A 21246-nucleotide genomic window follows, 5' to 3' on the forward strand; every position below is an offset into this window, starting at 1 on the left:
TGCAGGTGGTACAGAAATAGGAACAATGCTCAAGGTGATACAAGAATGACCAGAACTTGGGAAACATGGAATTGATACGTTAGATCCTCAAAGCACAAGCTATAGGTGGGTTCAAGTCCCACCTCCTGAGTGGGCACAGGGGCTCGACTTTGCCTCTCCAGACCTCAGGGTCCTAATCTGGAAAACAGGAACAAGAAGAGTTTCCACCTCCTGGAGCCACCATAAGAACTACATGAACTATCAGTGTCTGAAGTATCCCAGGGCATAGATAGACGTCAGCGTTGTTACCGGTCATCCCCATGGCTCTGCAAACAAACTGAGCCTTACGGAGGGGACAGGACATGCCTGAGGTCACAGGCTAGGAAGACCAGGGCTCACCCTCTGAACCTCTGTCTTCAACTGCACACAAGTCCCTCCTACCCAGTCAAGAGGCCCCACCGGAGCCTGCCCCACCCAGGCTAAGAAGTCCTTTCCCGAAAGTGAGCCTGACCTGAACCAGCCAGGGATTGGCTGATGGCCTGCCAGATGACAGGGCCTCCAGGAGCTGCCAAAATTCCCTGAGGTCCAGCCTAGCAAGGGAGGCGCAGGGGGGCAGGGGGAGGGCTGACGGAAAGGCAGGAGCCCAGCACAGCGCTTTCCACATGGGCTATTTTATCTGGTCATCACTATTATTCACCCTCCTCGTTGTGATTTTCACCCAGATTTTCTTTGGGACACACCAGTCATTCATCGGACAAATATTTACTGAGCACACCAGCTATATGTCAGGCACTGTACTAGGGACAGGACAGTGAACTAGACAAAGTCCCTGCCCTCCTGAGGGTTCTAGTCCTATAGGGGAGACAGACATTAGAGAAAAAATACATAATTTTCAGACTGCAGAGGGGCAGGTGGGGGGGGGATGGTCTTGGGGAGGGTTGTCCTCCACCTCTGCCCTCATCCTCTGTCACCTGTGGGACAACCACCTCCTCCCTGTCCTCCAGGCTTCCTCCCTGCCTCAACCTGAAGTCCATTCTCTGCTAGGCAGCCAGAAGAATCTCTTTAAAACCCAAACCCACATCCTATCACGAAGGACCTCCATGCTTACCATCAACCCCATGTTACCCTGCACTGTACCTCCCGCCCGGCTTCCTCTGCTCCTTTGGTTCTTCTAGCATTTCCAACTTGCTCCTGTCTTAGGGCCTTTGCACTTGTCAGTTCTTCTGCCCAGAACCCTTCCTCCCGCCCCCCAGGCTCTTCAGATAGCCCTTTTGTCACCTTCAGGTCACTTCAGCTCAAAGTTAATTTCCTCAAAGAGTCATTCCCTTATTCCCATCTGAAACAGATATTGGGGCGCCTGAGTGGCTCAGTTGGTTAAGCATCTGATATTTGATTTCAGCTCAGGTCAAGGTCTCAGGATTGTGAGATGAGCCCTGCATCGGGCTCATGCTGGGCATGGAGCCTGCTTAAGATTCGCTTCCTCCCTCTCCCTCTGCCCCTCTGCCCTGCCCCCACTCTCCCCCAATTCTCAAAAAAATAAGTAAAATAAAAATTAAGTAAAACTGCCTGTCTTATTAATGGGACCGTGAACCTGCTTCCTTCCCCACTAGAATGTGTGGCCCATAAAGGCACTGAATCCTGTCATATCCTTAATACAGAGGTGCCTGGGACAGAGCAGGTGCTCAATAAATAGTTGCATGGGCTGGATGGATGCATGGATGGATGGATGGAGGCTTGGATGCATGGATGGATGGATGCATGGATGGATGGATGGATGCATGCATGCATGGATGGATGGAGGCATGGATGGATGAGGAATAAGCAGGTGGGTGAATGGATGTATGCACACATGGGTACATGGATGGATGGGTGAAAGGGCAGAAGGATGAATGGGTAGATGGGTGGATATATGGATGCATGATGTATACAATGATGGACAGGGAGATGACGGTTAAATTAAAGGGGGGGTGAATGGATAGATGGATAGTTGGATGGATAGGTAGGTGGAAGGATGGAAGAATGGATGGATGGATCAATGGACGGATGGGTAGATGGGTCAGTGGATAGGAAAAAAAGAGATGCGTAAAAAGGAGGATGGATAGAAGAAGGAATGGAAAAGTAGATGGAGGGCAAATGGAAGAATCAATGAAGGACCACATCCTTCGGTGGTTCCGACCATGTGTTCATGAGTACAGGGTCCTGAATTCAAATCTCTCATGAGTATGGTTGTCTGAAATGGGCGAAAGTATGGTTTTCTGAATAGGTGAAATGAAATAAAGCATGTAAAGCATTTAGTGAGTGCTCAATGAACATTAATCATATTATTTTAGCTATCGTTAAGTGCTGTAATATATATCTAGACGGTTCACATTTTGGTTGATTTTGGCGGGGTGTTTGATGTATGTGTGTGTTTTGCTTGTGTTCTACAACGAATCTGGATTGTTTTTGCAATAAGAACCACCCTCTACAATAACTCTATATTGTTTTTGTAATAAGAACCACCCACAGTTACACTTCGAGCTTAGCATCTCTCTCTAGCATCATCTTGGGTTTCAGGCCCGGTCCAGCCGCCTACTTTACAGCTACCCCCTCACACTAGACACACTCTGGAAGCAGAAATCCCCCAAGATCGTGCTCCCCACAGGAGCACTGTCCAAAAAACCCATCTGGAGACCATGGATCGTGAAGGGCACAGCCAGGTCAAGGAGACGCCCAGGTCATAGCCCAAGCCAGCAGCACACGAGGCTTCTCAACACTGCCTCCCCCCAGACTCCTCCCTCTGTAGTCCAGCCCCCCAAAAATATAGTTTCTGGCGGCGCATTCAGTACCACGTCCCACAAGAGCCAGATGACACATTCGCAAGTTTGGGAGACATCTGGGAGGTGCCATGCCGTTGGGAGGACAATATTTGATCTGGAGAACCCCAGGGGTACCCCCAGGATTCAGCAGCCATCCTTCAGAGAAGCTGAGGTGGCTGAATGGAGCCTGGGGCACCACTAATGGGGGGCAATGGACAATGCAAACAAGTCGTGGGTTTCAGGATCAGCCCCAGGGGCAGGCGCTCCCAATTATGGATGTTGGGCTGGGTCACCAGCCTCGCATACAAACAGCCCCATGGAGCACCAGCAAAATAAAGAGCAAACCACTATGGTGGCCTATCATTAATTGCTTACTGCATGCTGGGTGGTTTATCACACAGTCAAGGGTGTGGAGCCCTAGGTAAATGTCCTCTCAAGCAGGAAGCCCCTGGGTGGCTCAGTTGGTTGAGCTTCCGACTCTTGATTTCGGCTCAGCTTATAATCCAAGGGTCGTGGGATCGAGCCCTGCGTCAGGCTCCATGCTCAGCACAGAGTCGGCTTAGGATTCTCTCTCTCCCTCTGTCCCTCCGCTGGCTCACACATGCTCTTGCTCTCTAAAATAACAAAAGTGGGGAAAAAAAAAAAAGACCCCCAAGCAATGTGGAATCAGATGGCAAGACAGTAGTGTTATTAGTAACTGCAGTGACAGCTCACGACAAGGATTCACTGTGATGATCACAGTAAGTACTCGATCAGCGTTTCTGTTACAAATGTTCCAAATGACGATAATCGGGAGAGGGCCCTGACTGTGAACATGGCCCTGCCAGCAGCCTTCACATATTGTGCCACAACCACCTTCTAAGAGACCTACTAGCCCCATTTTACAGACAAGGAAACTGAGGGTGGGTCAAGTTGCCTAACTCACCCAGGGTCCCAGAGCAAGTTGGGGGCAACATCATGTGCCTCCATAGGTATCGCCAACCCTAGACTCACCTCTGAAAACCAGGTTCCACTAACCCCTTCCTGTCTCTAGCCCTCTGGGTCCCACTGACGTCCAGGTGATTTCCAAGTTTTCAGCCCTTCTTAGAGGTCGCCAGCTGACCCTGCCCTTCATTCCAGGAGGAGCTGAACCCAGCCTCACATCCCAGCCACAGCTAGGGGAGGAGGAGGAAGGGTGCCTGGTGAGCTAATCTTACAGGGGGCCACTTCCAGCCCCCTGGGACCATCCAGCTGCTGTAACTTGGACAATGCCCATACCTCCGCGGGGACAGGAAACGTCCCTGAGTGATAAGGATCAGGACTGGCTTGTAAGAGCATCCAGAACACTTTGTGTGGGCCAACACACCCGGCCCAAGCTCCACCCTGAGCCTCCATCTCTGACCTGAAAGGGAGCAGCACGGGGCACTCCCCGGAGGAGGTGGTCTGGGGGGTCCCCTGAGCCTAATGTCCAAATTCACCAGTGGCATACCCCAACATTCCTGGAAAGGGGCTCACTGCTCAACACCAGAAAAAAAATACACACATATATAAAATGATAGCTAGCAGAAACTATGCATTTGCTGTTCACCATGCACCTCTAATCCCTGCCCTACATTAACTCACTGAATCCTCAGGCAGCCCCCCTTCGCAGAGGAGAAGTGGAGGCTCAGAGAGGGGACATGACCTGCATAAGGTCACACAGTTAGGAGGTCCCAGAGCCAGGACTGGAACCAAGTCAGCTGAGAATTAAGCCAACAGTCTGAAACCCAAGACAAGGTGCCAACATCTTTCAGTCGTTGGTACGTATGCACAGTGTGACCGACAAGTCTAGAAATCATACTTCAAAACATGGCCACTGATTATCTTTAGAAGTTTAAGAGTTAAGTTTAAGCTTAAGAGTTTATTCTCCTCCTTTTGGAGTATCCATATTTCTAAATGCTCCACAATGAAAAAGAAAAAAGTATTGTATTATAATGTAAATGTATATAATATAAGGGTATTATAACAAGGACAAAGAGAGGATAAAAATTACTAATTTGGAAAATGAAACGAGAGTCACTTAACAAGTAGTAATCTCAAGCCACTACATGCCAGGTGTGGAGAGGACAGCCGAATAAGGCAGAACGACCCACCAAAGGTAACTACGAAGGTATGAGAACACTCCAGTACTCCCAGGAGAGGCATGCACCCAGGGGGAGGCGGCTTACCTAACATCGCCACCCACCCACCCAATAGGACGGAACGGACAGCAACTCCCCTTCGACCCCACGTTCACCCAGTGACCTCACTGAGATCTCCCCACCAACCTCAGAGGCAGGCATCAGCATCCCCATTTCACAGGTATGAACACTGAGGCGGAGAAGGGAAGCCACTCCTGTGGTTGTGGACCCAACAGCCAGGGCCGCACGGCTCCAAACCTGGGCAGTGTCTTCAGGCTCCAAACCTGGGCAGTGTCTTCAGGCTGCTGCCGCCGCCCATGGAAGAGCCACCTTTTGAGGATGACTCAGGCCTCAGAACAGGAACTGTGTGACACCCAGAGAGCCCCTGTGGAAGCCCAGGTGACCCCAATGAAAGCCAGGGCAGATGGCTCACACTTGGGCTGCTGGGTCAGCCAGCATGCTGGGCATTCCAAAAAATTCCTCCCAAGAGTTTTGCTGCCCCCTTTTCCAACAAACCCCCCACTTTTAATGAACCGGACTAAGGAAAAGCAGAGGCGCTGTGATTAAGGTACATGGACAAAGGCAATCCTGGGAGGTTGAGGGCCGACAGACAGTCACCAGGACCTGTCGCCTCTCCAAGATGGTGGTCTGCTAGTTGCCAACTAGCATCCCCAAATTCCGGGAGCACCATGGGAAAGAATTTGGCTGCAAAGCTGACAGAAGGGAGACTGGGAGAATGGGACCCCTGGCTTCCCATTAGAGCCCTGAGCCCGCCATTCTCTGCTTCCTCATCTCGCTCCCCTGAGAGGGCAGGAGTCCCCATCCCAAGCAGCCCCAGGGCTAGGCACAGGCCCTGGTACACAGTGGGTGCTTAATCAATAACACAGATGAAAAGAATCAACTGTCCCAGGGGAGGAAAGAAAGCACTGCAATGGGAGTTCTCAGGGGAGAAATGGTATTTCCCACGGGGCCAGCAGAAGATGGGAAGAAGGCATCAGGCCACCTCAAGCATTATTATAGGAAGTCTGGGTTTGCAGAAGGCAAGCCTGAGTTCAAATCCTACCTCTGCCACTTCTACCTCAAGCTGAGCGAGTAAGAGGCTTCTGGGAGCGACCCATCCAGTTGCCCTTCCCTGGCCAAAGAGGCCCAGAGAGGGGTAGGGGCTCACTCAAGGACACATAGCAGAGTAGCTGGTGTTAGAACCAAGTCCTGACTTCTGGCCCAAAACTTGTTCTATGACACTCTGTGTTCTCTCCCCTGACCTAGGATCCCTTCACATGCCAAGTACAGTCCCAGGCGAGCAGGTGGTCAGTTCCAGAAACAAAGGCAAAAGTTTCCAGGCTGGGACCTAAAATGAAAGAGATGATCGTGGGCAGCTTCCCAGGCCAAAGGGCCCTGGAAGTTCCCCCACCAGCGACGGCCAGCCCAGGGCCCAGGGCTGCGCTCTACGGGCACAGCGCCCACCAGGGCCCAGGCTTCGCGTCCAGGCAGGTCGGCTGGCGCCAGTTCTCACACTCACCTCAGGGTCCCCAGTGTGCCTGCTGGCATCCCCTTCTGCCAAGAGCCCCGCACACCCTGAGTTTCCTTCCCCCCAGCGGTGTCTCACCGCCCCCTGGGTAAACAGGCAGGACCCAGAAAGGGCTTTCATCACTGAGGACACAAAACAAAAAAGAACTATAAACACTGGGCTAGGAGCTGCAGCCTGACCCGGAGCCTTGAAAATACAGCTGGGTCCCCCACCGGCGGGACACCACCGATGACACACACAAAGGGGCTCCGGGGTCCCTGCCTGCCACTAGCTGTGAGGTGGGGTGGGGGGCAGCGCTCCGGCTCTCAGAGGCTCAGCTTACTTATCTGTAAAATGGGAACGACACTAACACCTGTCTCTACAGGCTGAAGAAGGGATCCTGCTAAGGATGAGATAAAATAATGCACAAACCCACGTGTCCATCCAAGGAGCTGGAATATAAGAAGCAGTCAATCCAAGCTAACTGTTATTTCTTATTATAGCTTCTGTTACTATTTCTGCCGCTACCACAAGCAAGAGAGATTCATATCGTGATTTACAAAGCAAGTCCTTGGTGTATCTTACGCACTTTGGTTTTAAAGACCCCCCAGATGATCTTATATGGGGAAGGGTTCCCATCTTGCAAATGCCTACCACGTGCAGGGAGCTTTATACGGTTACCTCACCCCGTCCCACAAGGACCCCACGGAAAACCCTAGCATCTTCTTTCTGCAGATGAGAACTGAGGCTCGCTCAAAGGCCAAGTCACTTGCCCAAAGTCACACAGCAATGACGTGAGGGAGAGAAGACAGACGGCCAGGATGGTCCAGCTCTGTCCTGCTTTACCCCCGGGGGAGGCAGCAGGGGTAGGGGGTCAGGACCTAGGTGCTGTGGTCAGGCTGCCTAGACCTGCATTCACCCTTCCCCGCAGGGACCCTGGGCACGCAACTCCCTCTCTGAGCCTCTTCTGTCAAATGGGGACATGAGAATCACAAGAAACACAGATGAGCACAATGCCTAGGAGAGAATGAATACTCCCTACTTCTTGGTTTTATTTCACTATAAATAACAGCAATGTTCTCAAAAGCCAAGTCTCAGCCAGTGGAAGAAAGGCAGCCTCACTCATCAACCCCAAACTTCTTTTTTTTTCCCCAAGATTTTATTTTTTCTTTTTAAAGAGAGGGAGAGGGGAGGGAGAGCATGCATAAGCAGGGGGAGGGCCAGGGGGAGAAGGAGAGGGAGAGAATCCCAAGTAGGCTCCCCACTGAGCATAGAGCCCAATGTGAGGCTTGATCTCACAACCCTGAGATCGTGACCTGAGCCAAAACCAAGAGTCAGATACTTAACTGACTGAGCCACCTGGGTGCCTCAGCCCGCAACTTCTGAAGGCACAGAGGCCCGAGCAGAAGACCACCAGGTTCACACAGGTCAAAAAGACTCTCCTTTGTTGCCTCCAGTGACATCCTGGCCCATCCAAGACTCACCAGATGGATGAGGAAATGCTTAGAGAGGTAAAGCGACCTGCCTGGGGTCACACAGGAATCCCATGCGTGGAGCACCCCAGAATCTCTACCAAGCCTACCCAGCTTCCTTCAGAAACCCACCCCTGACACCTAGCAGAATCCCATTTGCCCCAGCACAGGACTGGGCAGGAACACATGAAGGAGTGAGTGAGTGACCTCCACCCCTTGTGCCTAGCTTGGGTGGTCTCACAACCATGGGCTTCTAAAGCCCATGAGCCCTCCCACCACGGGCAGTGGGAACATTCCTGAAATGCAGGGCTTCCAGGGCTCCTCCCTGGCTGGACTGGGGCCCAGGTTTGAGAGTGCAGAGCGGTTGATAAAGGCAGCTGGTCCCTCCCCAGGTAATGCGGACCCTGGGAGAGAGAATGTCATAGAAACAGGCACCCATTAACGGACAGCCCTGTAGCCGCAGCAGAGGGGGGCAGAGCACCTGCTCAGAAGCTGAGGTCCTAGAAGCATCCCTCTCCTCACGCCTTTTCCCAAGGCCCTGCGGGTTCCCAGGAGCAGAAGGAACCCCCCTGGGCTTTTGCAGACTAATAATAATACAAGACAGTAATGAACAGAACGCTGACGCATACACATTCATTAGCACGTGCTATGTATTAGCCCAGTTAACGAGGCAGACACTAGTATTCCTCCCAGTTTACAGACAGGAAACTAAGGCACCAAGGTTTAACTGCCTGGTCCAGAGTCACACCCAGTGGTGACGCTGGGATTTGAACCCAGGCAGTCTGAATACATATTCCCACAGGGTACTGGGAATATCCAGTTCTGCAGAATTCCACGTTCCACCCCAGTTGCACTCACAGACACCAGCAGTTGGTCGTCCGCTGCGTGCCAAGAGTTGCAGAGCTTGACCAACGGTCACAAGCATGGACCTTACGGCCACTCTACAGACAGGAAAACCGAGGCTCGAGGGGTAATGAGGAGAGTGGACAATCATATGACCCACAGCAACAGAGCTGGCATTTGAATGTAAATCTGACTCCTCCCCAGCCTCCCCCTGGCCTCACTGTGCTCCCCGGCTGGGCTGCACCAGCTGCCGGTACCACAGCCTGAGCAACTGGAAACTGAATCCAAAGTAAAAATCAGTCAAGGGGCACCTGGGCAGTACAGTCGGAAAAGTATCCGACTTTTGATTTTGGTTCAGAGCCATGGAATCGAGCCCCACGTCAGGCTCCACACTCAGCATGGAGCCTGCTTAAGACTCTCTCCCTGTCCCTCTGCCCCTCCCTGCCATGCTCTCTCTCTATCTCAAATAAATAAATTTTTTTTTTTTAAGCCTACCAAGATAATGGTGCCTCACCTTCACACTTCACATCACAGACACAAAACACCTGCTTGCTCAATATCATGTTTGGGCTTCACAGCAGCTCTACCTGAAAGGGCACATTATTCCCATTTTCCAGATGGGGAAACCACGGCTCACACAGGTGAACTGCCTGTTCTGGGTTAGCAGCTCTAACCAGGTCTCCTTATGCAGAAAGAGCCCTCCTCTGATGGTTCTCACACAAATCAGGCTCCACAATGCTCAAAGCCCTCTCCGGGCGGACCCTCCACCCAGACTCCATCCTGCCCCCGTCGGAAACCTGATTGTGACAGGGTGTATTACTGCTCAGGAAACACAGACTCCCTCCCTCTCAGCCTCCACTGGGGGAGTATATGTTCTTCTGCCGGACGCTGGGCTCGGCCATGTGACTTGCTTTGACCAACAGAGAGCAGAAGGAACACCACTGCCCGAGTGCCTGGTAGAGATTTTCTGAGGCACCACGGGTCCCCACTCAGCTCCTGAGCATTCACTATCCATCACAGAAAAGTGGCTGCCCAACAGCCTGGGTATCAAGATGAAGATACGTGGGGCAGACACATACCCAACTCAAAGCTTGATGTCCAGGCTGCTCCCCAAAACCCAGCCAAGTTCAGCTGAGTCATCTGCTGACCCGGCAGCATGAAACAAATGGTTTGCCATTAAAGGCCACTGCAACTTGGCCAATGCTTGTTACACAGTATTATCATAGGCAAACCGGGCAGAGACAAAGCCACCTATCCCTAGAGGGAAGCAGGTGGGCTTGTGTGTACAATGGGCAAATACCTTCCAGGACATGGCCCCCAGCAGGCTGGATTCCAACCCAAGGGCGGCAAAGGGTGCTGCCTACAGGAACCATCACCCTCCCTGTGGTCACACCAAATGCTACCCTATGGCCACCTGTAAGGCGAAGCCATCCACTGCCCCCTCCCCAACGCCAAAATACATCAGCAGGCTCTCTCTCTCACGGCCTCAAAGAGGAATGTGAAACATTCAACAGCTCAGGAGGGAAATGGGGCAGGCTAGATCCACATCCCAAACCCCCTTTACTCCAACACCTCCACATCCTGGAATCCGCCCTCCAACGGGAATGCAAGACGCGCGCAAACACACAGAACAGGGATGTCTATTACACCGCTGTGTGTCACGGCAAAAAGCATGCCACTCGATGCCCACCCACAGGGGATCTGTTCAATAACCAAGAGCGCCTTCAGGCACTGGGGTATTAATTCAGCTTTTTAAAGGGTAGGGTCAGTCAACACATTCTGAAACAGGAAAGAATCCAAATCTATTTTTAATGTATGTGTGAAATTCTTTGTTTTATCACCGCTGTTGTTAAAAGAATATGTCTACACAGACAGATTCATCTGTTGATTCCACGACTGTTTGCAGAGCAAACAAGTGAAGACAGACAGGGTTTCTGCTTCTCAGAGCATAAAGTCTAGAGTTGGAGGAGGCGGAGGGTAGTGACTCCACTACAACATGTAACAAGAGCAGTAACAATCATTGCACACGGAGCACTGACCACCTGCTGGGCCCTTTTCCTTCACTCTGCACAGCAATCCTCAGAAGGAAGACCCTTGATTCCCCCCTGGGCACTAATGAGGAAACTGGGGCTCAGAGAGGTTAAATCACCTGCCCAGGGTCACACAGCCTGTCAGTGGCAAAACCAAGATTCAATGCCTTCCACATGGCTCTAGAGTGAACATAAAAATAACTGAGGCACCTGGTGGCAGCTGCCTTCGGCTCAGGTCATGATCCCAGGGTCCTGGGATCGAGCCCCACATCGGGCTCCCTGCTTAGCAGGAAGCCTGCTTCTCCCTCTCCCACTCCCCTGCTTGTGTTCCCCCTCTCTTCGTCAGATAAATTTTTAAAAATTAAAAAAATTTAAAAAAAATTTAGATAAATAGAATGTGACAAGGGCTGATGCGGGAAGACTCACTTGTCACTTAAAATACTATCACGTTTCCATCTTTGAAGTACTTGGTATGTTACATGTTACTCTCACAATACAAATACATATAGTGTACATATGTGTACCACTTCTGACTTAGGGATGTAAATATCCCAAGATGATGCTCTGGGGACATATTTAAATTCTTAAGAGACAAGGCTATAGAACATTTCAAAGGTCATCTAACTGAACAATTAAGTGACGGAGCAGTGGTATGGAGCAGAAGTCAATCCATGATCATCTGCACACCTGTCTCCCTTGACCTCTCTGCCACTTTTTTCCTCCCATCCAACTCCAGATTCCTGAGGAGTGGATTCCTGAGGGCAGAGGCTCTTTTGAATTGCCCATATATGATGCTCAATAAGATATTCATCACACGAAGGGAAAGGTGTGTGGGTGGGTGGGTGTGTCCCTCAAATGAAACAGTGTGCTTCTAAATGATAGGAGTTTGAATAGTGGGAGTGGATAGGACTCCCAGAGCCTCGGCCTCATAAACTCCAAAACCCACTGTCCCCCTAAAAGCAATCACCCAGGTTTGTTGTGAAAATTTTAAAAAAAGAGAGAGAGAGAGAGTTTAACCCAGAGCCTGGCACATCTGGGGGGGTTCAGCAAACAGTTGGTGTTCTGATGTGTTCTGTGCTTTACAGTCTCTCCAACCATCCCACTTTACAGAGGAAGAAACAGAGGTTTTAAGAGGGACAAGGCTTATCTGGGGGTCACAGTCCTAATCTGGCTAAGTGAGTGGGGTAAGGAATACTGAACTCCTAGACAGAGATCTTCCTGCTCTCTTTTTCTTTTCTTTTCTTTTTTTTTAAATTTATTCATTTGAGACAGAGAAAGAGAAAGAGCATGAATGCGGGGGGCAGAGAGGGAGAGGGAGAAGCAGACTCCCCACTCAGCAGAGAGCCCAACATGAGGCTCTGGCCCAGGACCCCAGGATCATGACCTGAGCAGAAGGCAGAAGCTTAACCGACTGAGCCACCCAGGTGCCCCTTCCTGCCCTCTTTTATATTCCAAACCTGGCAAAAAAGTTTCCTGCTTGGGCATTTAGAGAGTCACAATGTGACACAAAGTGAATGTTCACACAAAGTGAAGAGAATTTTTATTCCTGATGATCTTTCATTCATTCAGCACACTCTGTGTTCTGGGCATACCAATAAGTATGCAGTTCTCCAGTTAAGCTATGCTTTCGCCTGGGCTGCTCCTTCTGCTGGAATGTCCTCCCCTTGCCTCCTACTCATCCTTCAGGACTCAGCTCAAGTATCACCTGTGGCTGCCCAGCCCCCCTCCCACACACCCCCCCAACACACCAGATTGGGAGAGATGCCTGAAACACATCTGATGACAAGCCAAAATGGTAATGATCACACCCATGACTTAGTGAGTGCAGACCAGTGCACACACGGTGCCTGGCACTTCCGTGTACAGCTTCCCTGAACTCACATAATGACCCTTTGAGCAAGGGGGAGTAGCCCACTGTGAGCCCATTTTACAGATGAGGAAGTTGAGTCTCAAACCAAGTACGATACCCGAAACCACAGCCAGGAAAGGTGTGCTCTCTCTTTTCTATCCCTGTCTCCTCCTGGAAGCCTCCCTGGGTTTATTTACTCTGCTGCACCCTGGTTCAGCCACACCAGCCTGAGGCTTATCGACTCCACCTTACAGATTCCAAACATCCACAAGCTGCAAGTTGGAAGGAAGTTTAAATCCCTGCTCTGCCCCATTACAGAGTCCTGCATCTGTGAAATGGGAATAATGAGCCCCATGTGCAAGTGTGGCACCCCAAGGATGTGGATGTTTATGACCATCCCTGGGCAGGTAGCGCAGGGGCGCTCAGCAAGGCCTGCTGAATTGGATGGAATACTGGCATGATCTTCAGGCCACCTCCCTCAGGGGAGGGGGGATCCCTCCTCCCAAGAGACTGCTGTCTCCAGAAGGGTCTTCAACCACATGGCTCCCTAAATAGCATACTGACCAATGTCCATATGCAAGTTCAGACAACCACCTCTCATCTGGATTTTTCTAGCAGCCCCTCCCTGGCCTCTGAGACTCCTAAGAGTAAGACAAGCTTCCCAAAACACACATCTGACCCTCTCCCACAGAGAAACTTCCATGGCACCCCACAGCCCTGGAATAAAGTCCTAACCCCCACAAATGGTTGACCTGGCCCCGGCCAGCATCTCCTGCCAACACCCCATGCTCCCTCCTGCGTTCAGGCCATTCTGTTCCCTTTTTCTGGCTCACAACACCATCCTCTCCCCCTGGCAAGCTCTCCAAGAAACTAAACCCCCTGACCCACATCTCTCCCCCTGCCAGAAGGGAGGCATCACCCCCTCTGCCCATTACCAGAGTGCCCCCCTGTAGACAACTGCCTCCTTTCACCAGGCTTTACCCCTCAACACTGTGACTGCTGGCCTCCTCTTGGACACAATGTCTTGAAATATTTATTGCATAGCACACACGCATGAATGAATGAATGAAGCACATCTAAAATACTCCTCGGCGGTTCTTTTTCTGAATTGGTCAGAGATGTGTTCTGGAGATGCTGTGAGGGAAGATATGCTCGGGGCCAGACAGTGGGCTGTTCCACTGTCAAGGTCAGGCTTGAATGAAAGTCCCCAGGACCTCCGAGTGTGTGTGTGGGGGGGGGGGGGTCCCTCTACCCTCAGAATCTGGGGTGAGGGCTGCAACCTCAACATCAAGAATGAGCCTTGACGGCAGCCTCAGTGGACTGCCAGAATGTAATGCCAGGAGGACAGAGCCTACATTGCCCTGTGTCTGCCACATAGTTGGTGCTCAAGACACACACAGGCTGATTGAATGAGCATGTTCATGCACCCCGCTGAACCATGCGTCCAGACCCAGTGGTGGAAGCCCGCCCTTCTTTCAGGTTAACTGCACCCTTTTCAAGCATACAAATCCTTTAAAAAACGATTCCCCCTCCAACAACCAAGCCCGAGCTAGTGCCTGCACCGCTCCCTTGGGAACTGTCCCAGGGATGAGATGCCAGGGTCTGGAGGTGAATGCATGTTTGTCCAGGAGGCTCCGTGGATTAGGAAAAGGAAAGCTGAGCCAAGGGAGAAGCCTGGTCGAAATGCCCTGGTTACTGATTAGCCAAACCCCAGAGCTTCTCTCTTGCAAGGAGGATCAGAGGGGCCATAAACCCCTCAGGAGGAAAGCTCGAGTTAAATAGCTCTCTAATCCTGCAGTTTAAAAAGACATTGAGTTGCTTTGCTGGAGCTTCCCTGGGATACTGGAAGGGAAGTGCAGGGAATGGACCTGGGAAAGAAGGTGCCACAGAAGGAGGGCCCACTAATATTTACAGAGCCCCTACCTGTTTTATCACACCTATTAATCCTGCCAGCCACTCAGGAAAGGGAGCACTCTGACCCCCCAATCCCATCCCACTTTGCCCTGAGGTGAGACCGGGCTCAGAGAGGTGAAGTGTTTTGCCCAAGGTCACAAAGAAGCTACAAAGCAAAGGACTCTTTCTTTGTGCAACAGGTACAGCCCTTTCCCTTCCAAAAGGTAATGGCTGCTCCTGGCTAGATAAAGTTCAGCTGGCCGGCAGGAAGCCCAGGCCACCTAAGGCGGCGCGAGGAGGTCACACACCCCGCTACAAGACGTGAGCAGGACTTCAGGGCGCGGCGCCCCGGCTCCGAAGCGAGTGTGTTCCAGGAGGGTGTGGTAAGGTCAGGGCTCGGGTGGGGGTCAGCGGGCTACTTCCCCTCCCGAGGGCCCCGCCTGTAGCCCGGAGCGGCGCCGCCAAGGGGATGAGGGCCCTCTGAGCTTGCCCGGGAACGAGGGCGCGGGGCGGGGGGAACCGAACCTTAATCCCATCAGGGCGCCTCAGCCCTGGCAAGGCGCGCGGAGGGGAGCGAAGGCCCGGCGGGGAGGGCAAGTCTGGAGCCCCGGACCCCCGGACCCCCGGCGCCCGAGGGGCCCCGCGCGCTGCTCTCCACCACCCCCGCTCCCCGCAGGATCCTCTCACCCCGGGCTCGGCCTCGCCGGGCACCGCCGCTTCCCAGTGCCCACCTCCGGGCCTCCAACCCGCAGAGATGTCCAGATCCTAGCCGCTCCAGGCTGGGTACCCGATCTCCGGCGATCCCCCAGCTCCCGGCCACCAGATCTCCTCTCGGAATCCATTGCCAAGGCTCGGACAAGCGGCGGGGCGGGGGAGGAACAAGGGGTGGGGATCGACTAGCTCCCAGTCTCCAGTCACCGACCCCCGCCACCCCCAGGCTGGAGATGGAGTGGGACCTCAGGCCGCCGGTGCCCGATCCACTCCTGGGATCGACTCCCAAGTCTTCAGCCTGGTGGTGCGGGATCCATTGGCTGCCCTGTGCGGGATCTTCCCGCGGGATCCACTCTCAAGTCTCGGGAGACAGATCCCCAGGCTCCCATATCGGGATCTCCCGTCCACACAGACCCAGAGCCGGGGGAGATCCACCGGGTCCCCACCTCTTCCTCGGCCAACTTTGCCAACTTTTCTCCCGGGGCCTCAGCCGAGCAGAAACTTGGCGGCCATCTCCCACCCTCGCCTCCCCAGCCCCTTCGCGGGCCGGGCGCTGGGGACAGACAGCCCGCCCCCACAGCCGGCGGCCGCCGCACAACCTACCCTGCAGCCGCCGCCGCCTGCCCGCGCCGCGCCGCCACCTGCCCGCAGCCCGCGACACCTGCCAGCGCCGCCGCGGCCCCGCGCAGCCTAGCCTGCTGGGGGCGGGGCCTCGGGCGGGGAAGCGCCCCCGTCACCATGGGAACCGCGGCCGTCGGCGCCTGCGCGGAAGGGCCCGGGGCGGAGCGCCGCTGGCCGGACCCGCGAGCGCCGCAGGCTCCTAGGCCTGGGTACTGTCGGGCGGGTCAGAGGTCGCGAGCGCAGTTGCGGGGCCGGGAGGGAGGCGAGCACTCCTCCCAGAAGCGCTCTGGGTCTGCGAGGCAGACCCCGCAGCTCGCGACTTGGAACGTGCTCGTGGTCCGCATTCCCGGGACCACCCCGAGACCTCGGCCGGGATCCCGTCGCAACGCGCGCCGGCCTGCCGTGGGGCCTGGCTCCCGAGAGCCTAAGGCAGACCGGGAACTCCGGAAGCGCTGGGTAAACCTTCGGCCATTGAATCGTCCTGGCTGCGGGCGCCCGCCTAGAAGCAGAGGGGAATGTGCGCGAGTCGCTGGCGCCCCCGCGCGGCCGGCAGGGTCACTGCACCGCGGAGCCCGCGGGCGTGGCGGGAAGCTACAGTGGAGGCGAGGCGGAGGGGGGCGCCTGCTGTGGGGGCCGGCTACTGCCATGGGTTGTGGTGGGGGGCCAGGGGTATGAAGACTTTGGAACAAGTTGAGAGACTTGTAGGAAGTCTCCCCTAAACAAGAAAATGCCCGTGTTGCTATCTTTCACTCGTTTACATGCCATCCCTCTTTATTAAGCACCTACTGTAGGCTGGGCCTGAGCACCCAGGGGTAGTAGGTGCAGCTAGCAATATTTGGGCTCTTGTGGAATTTACAGACATCCAAAAAATAATTGCACAAATAAATCAAATTGCATTGATGACACAGCCTCCCGAAGAAAAGCTCTGGGCATGAATAACTGGAGGTCCTAAAATCATAAGCATTTATTGTAAGTCAGTTAGACCTCAGAAAAGGTAAAGAGACAGCAGACATCACACTGTGGCTTTGGGAGAATTGGTGGGAAGCTCTCTCGCTTCCTCTTTCTCTTGATTTGTTGGTGTCTGTGTGTAAGGGAAGGTACTCCTGTTGCAGAAGTTCTTTCCATCTGCACAACAGTCCTTTGAAGTGAGGACCCCCCCCCCCCATTTTACCATGGAGCAGCCTAAGGCTCCCTAACTGACTCAAAATGATGAGGTAGAGGCCTCGGGCCGTCTTATACTGTAGGATAGTCTCCTTCATCATCTGGATGTCTTCAACACAATCATCAAGGACCCAACTCAGTGATTTTTAAATATGACTGCCACCCCTAGGGACAGGAGACAGAGAATGGTTGCACTGAAAGTTTAAATCTGTCAAAATCCACGCTTCAGCACAGCTTTTACAAGACAGCTGTATGTTCTGGAAGCAAAGGCAAATCATTGGTTCTTGTCTGCTCCCTTCTCTAAAGCTCCTGGAAGCAGAGACTTTTGTCCCTTTTGTTCACTCCTGATTCCCAGTGCCTAGAGCAGGGCTTGGCACATAGCAAGCATTCAATAAATATTGAGGGCGATAAATATTGGGTTAAATGCATGAATGACCAACGGCAGTGTATCATCCACCCCCTCTCTTCTCTAATCTTATAGGAACTCCCTGTCTCTCCCGGGCAAATCTCAATTAACCAGAATGTGTGGACTGAGGGTTCTGTTTAACCAAATATTGTGTGTTTCACCAGAGGAGAGAAGACAATCCTCCTTCTGCCACCACCCACAGAAACCCCAAACCCAGGCGTATCCCCACCTCTGACCAGCCCTCCCCAAATCTTTGCCCCAAGAGATGCCCAGCCCCAGTCCAGCGTCAGCCCTCTGCATCTGTCAAGCTTTGAGGGAATCTCAGAAGTGACAAACTACAATTCCCAGGGTGCTCCTGGCCTCGAGAGGGGGAGGACTTCCTGGTTCAGCCCCTCAGCCGATTTCCCCCACATTCCTGTATCCTCCCATCCAGGTGAGAGGCTGCCAGCCAGCACACACCCAGAGATTATACCCTGACCAAAGAGGTGTCAGATTGTGCATTGTTTCCAGAGCCAACACTCTCACCCCTCCTCCCAGCTCTGGCTTTTTTCTTCCTGGGGATTGAGGACAATGCCACCCCGGGACTTTCCCAGAACCCCTTCTCTGTGATCTGCATCCTCCTCCAGGGAGTCTGTTCGGATTTGGCAGCTCTATCCAATAGAATGTTCTGCAATGATGGAGATGTTTTACACCTATACTGTCCAACATTAGCCACAGTTGACTACTGAGCACTTGAAATGCTGCCAGTGTGACTGAGGATCTGAATTTTAAATTGCATTTAATTTTAATTAATTTAAATCTAAACAGCCACATGTGGCTACGGCTACCATACTGCACAGTATCATTCTAGAACTCACACACTCCTTGGCAAAGACCATATTCATGCATTTTCATTAGTTCATACTTACCCATTTTTGTTTCTCTTGTAATTTGCCTGCTTCTTGAGGGTGACACGGGCCAGTATATTCTTTGAAATGTTTTCCCTTACCACCAGGCCTTTGCCCATGCTGTGGCCTCGGTCTGGAACACTTCACACTTCACCTGTCCATCATCTGTAACAACTACATATCCTTTAGATCTTTAACCTCATCTCCCCTGAGAAGCCACCTCTGATTACCATCCCTGACTACCATACCGTGGCGTCTGAGTCTTCCACCCACCAGTAATCACACCGTAGCACCCAATTCCCTGCCTTGCTTTCTAGACTGTGAGCTCCTTGGGAGCAGAGGCTAGCACAAAGTTGGCACTCAGTAAATATCCATGGAATTCAGTGTTGAATAACTGGTTTCCCGTGACACGATCCAGCTCCCGGCTCACAGCAACGATACTAATGAAAACTCGCATATGTTGAGCCAAGTACTTGGCCTGTGCTGTCTCATTAAGCACCACAACAACCCTATTAGAGATCCTCTGTCATTATCTACCGTTTACAGACTCAGCATCTGAAGCTCAGAGAGGTTAAGTAAATCTCTCGAGGTCACACAGCTGTAGTATCTCAGTCTGGGTTCCCTAGAAAACAGAGCCTGAGGCAAAAGTCACCAGATCCTGCTTTAATGGGGGATGGAATCCCAGCCCCACCAAAGTGGAGGAAAGGAACTCTGAGGCAGGGAAAGAGTGTGAGCCGACACAACACATGCTCCCGGAAACACAGCCAGGAGTCCCAGAACGCAGGGCATCTCCAGAGAAGCCATGTGAACTATGGCAGGGTTGGAAGGCAAGAACTTCCTCTGCTCCACAGCCCAGCTCCTGTCCCCCGTTAATCACAGGGGGGTCCAGCTGCTCCTCGCTTCTGGCTTGTGTCACCTGCACCTTCTGGCAGCCACGAGGGAAGAGAGTTCTGGAAGAAGAGGCACCAGCATCCCCTGCTGCCAGGGTCTGGTCCTGTCAGCTGGAATGACAGCTGGGGATCTGGGGGAAGTTGGTCTAGCCCTCAGGCAGGCTGAGCAGGCCCAGTGGCTGCAGCAAGTGACCCGGGCCCTCTGCAGGGGGAGGTGAGCCGAGGCTGGAGCCAGGCCAGTGCAGCTCAACGGCTGGGAAGGACCCAGCTGAGCGCACCTGAAAAGGGGCATCTGACAAGCCTGAGACCTCCGGTAAACATCACAACTGGGACTCAGATCCAGTTTGGACCAACTCCAAGCCCTTCGGCAGATACTGATGGAAAGAAACAAAATGAAGAACTGGATGACTGAGTGAGTGGAAAAGTCCCTAGCCGTGATCTACTCCAGATGCCCCCGTTTTACAGGTAGAGAAACTGAGTTCCGGAGAGGTGGAGTTGCCCTGACCAAGGTCACACTAAGTGCAGGTACCAGAGCTGGGACTTGAGCCCAGGCTTCAGGCCTCACTCATGTTTCCCAGACTTAACTGCCTGGACCGTCATGCTTTCTCCAGCACCAGCAGCCACGTGCTCATTTGTCATGGTAGCATTCAGAGCAAGCATTAGAGTGATGTCTCTAGTTCTCACCTGCCCAGCATCCATCCCCCGTTCTTGGCTAACCTCGGTTTTCCTCCTAGAAACCACTCCATCACCACCTGTAGTACATATAGTTCCAGTGGGGTGAACCTTGTGACCTGCCTACCCTATCCCCAGTCCCCAACCCTGTACCCCCAATCCTAGGGCCCAGGACTTAGGTCTGGCCAAGCAGAACATGCCCATAGATGGGCATGTGACCCGAGCTTCTCCCTTGAGAATTCCTCACCACGTATGCAGCAACTATGTGCAAAGAGAAGCTTTCTTTTCTTGGATTGCTTTCCTATGGCCTCAGAAGGTCAGCCAGGAGCCAACACTGTGAGAGAATCTGCCTGAGAGTGAAGCCAGCCCGGCAGAAAACAGAGCTGAGAGGTGGGAGGAAAAAGAGGTCCTGAAGATATTGGCTGTTCACCTGGATCCCACTGTGCCTGAAGCTGATCATAAAATTTTTAGTTAGGGAAGCCAGTGAATTTCTCATTTCTACTTGAGCCAGTTGGAGTTGTACTTCCATCACTTACAGCAAAAGACAAGACGAGCACCTATCTGTGCCAAGTTTTATGTCAGATGCTAAGGATAAAGATTTTCTGACCCAGTGCCCTCTTTTTGGATGTTCACAGCCTGCAGGGAAGATCCTCAGGTCCCAGGGAAATATGTAAGTCAGTTCCCTGGATGAGAATTAGCAAGGCAGAAAGGAGAGCACAGTGCCAAGAATTTCAACAACTGGTGTTTAACTGTAGACCAGTTAATCCCTATTCATGCCTTCTCCTACTCAGGAAACACCATACCCTTACCCCATTCCAATCTGGGGATGGCTTTTCCCTCTTTGCCCAGCCCATCCAGTAGCCTGAGGTGAAAGACTATTGATTTAAGGAACTGGGAAGAAACACACACAACACACACGCACACGCACACACACACAACTCAGACCAGCTTATCACCCACCTGGGCTTTAGTCACCAACCTGAATGTTTCCTTCCAAGGGAAGGAGACATTCTACAAGGTCACAGACTTGGTCCTCAAAGCTGGAGACTGAGCAGTAAGAGGCCTCCTTGGAAAGTCTGCAGTGTGGTAAGTCTGGAGGGAAGAATCAGAAAAGGGGAGAGAAGAAAGTGTTGTCTAGGGGCCATAGTGAGCTTCAGGGGCCCAGGAACCCCTGAAATAGCATAATAGCATACCCGTGTGTGTGTGTGTGTGTGTGTGTGTGTGTGTGTGTGTGTGTGTGTGTCCACGTAAGCCTGCATGGGGAAGGCATCCATAGTTTTAAATCATATTTTCAAAGGAATCTGTCACCTCCCAAAGGTAAGTCCCATTGGTTAGAATATGGCCGTCCTTTTGTAGGTGGGTTTGGTCTGCTCAGGCGGTTCTAACAAG

The 21246-nt window shown here is 52.6% G+C and overlaps 1 protein-coding gene across 4 annotated transcripts in view; it reads right to left on the bottom strand.

Annotated features, from left to right (window-relative positions):
- KIAA1671 (KIAA1671 ortholog) overlaps positions 1–15867 on the bottom strand; it is a 186211-nt gene extending 170344 nt beyond the window's left edge. Inside the window, exon 1 of one of the 4 annotated variants that reach the window (XM_047697019.1) lies at positions 15824–15867. The gene's annotated coding sequence lies outside the window, so the exon portion shown is untranslated. Of the gene's footprint in view, positions 1–15666; positions 15768–15823 lie in introns of those variants that run through there. The other 3 variants (XM_047697021.1, XM_047697022.1, XM_047697020.1) reach the window with 3 other exon arrangements.
- Positions 15868–21246: the final 5379 nt, after the last annotated feature.

The sequence above is a fragment of the Lutra lutra genome, chromosome 12 (genome assembly GCF_902655055.1).
Source record: "Lutra lutra chromosome 12, mLutLut1.2, whole genome shotgun sequence".
Taxonomy (NCBI): domain Eukaryota; kingdom Metazoa; phylum Chordata; class Mammalia; order Carnivora; family Mustelidae; genus Lutra; species Lutra lutra.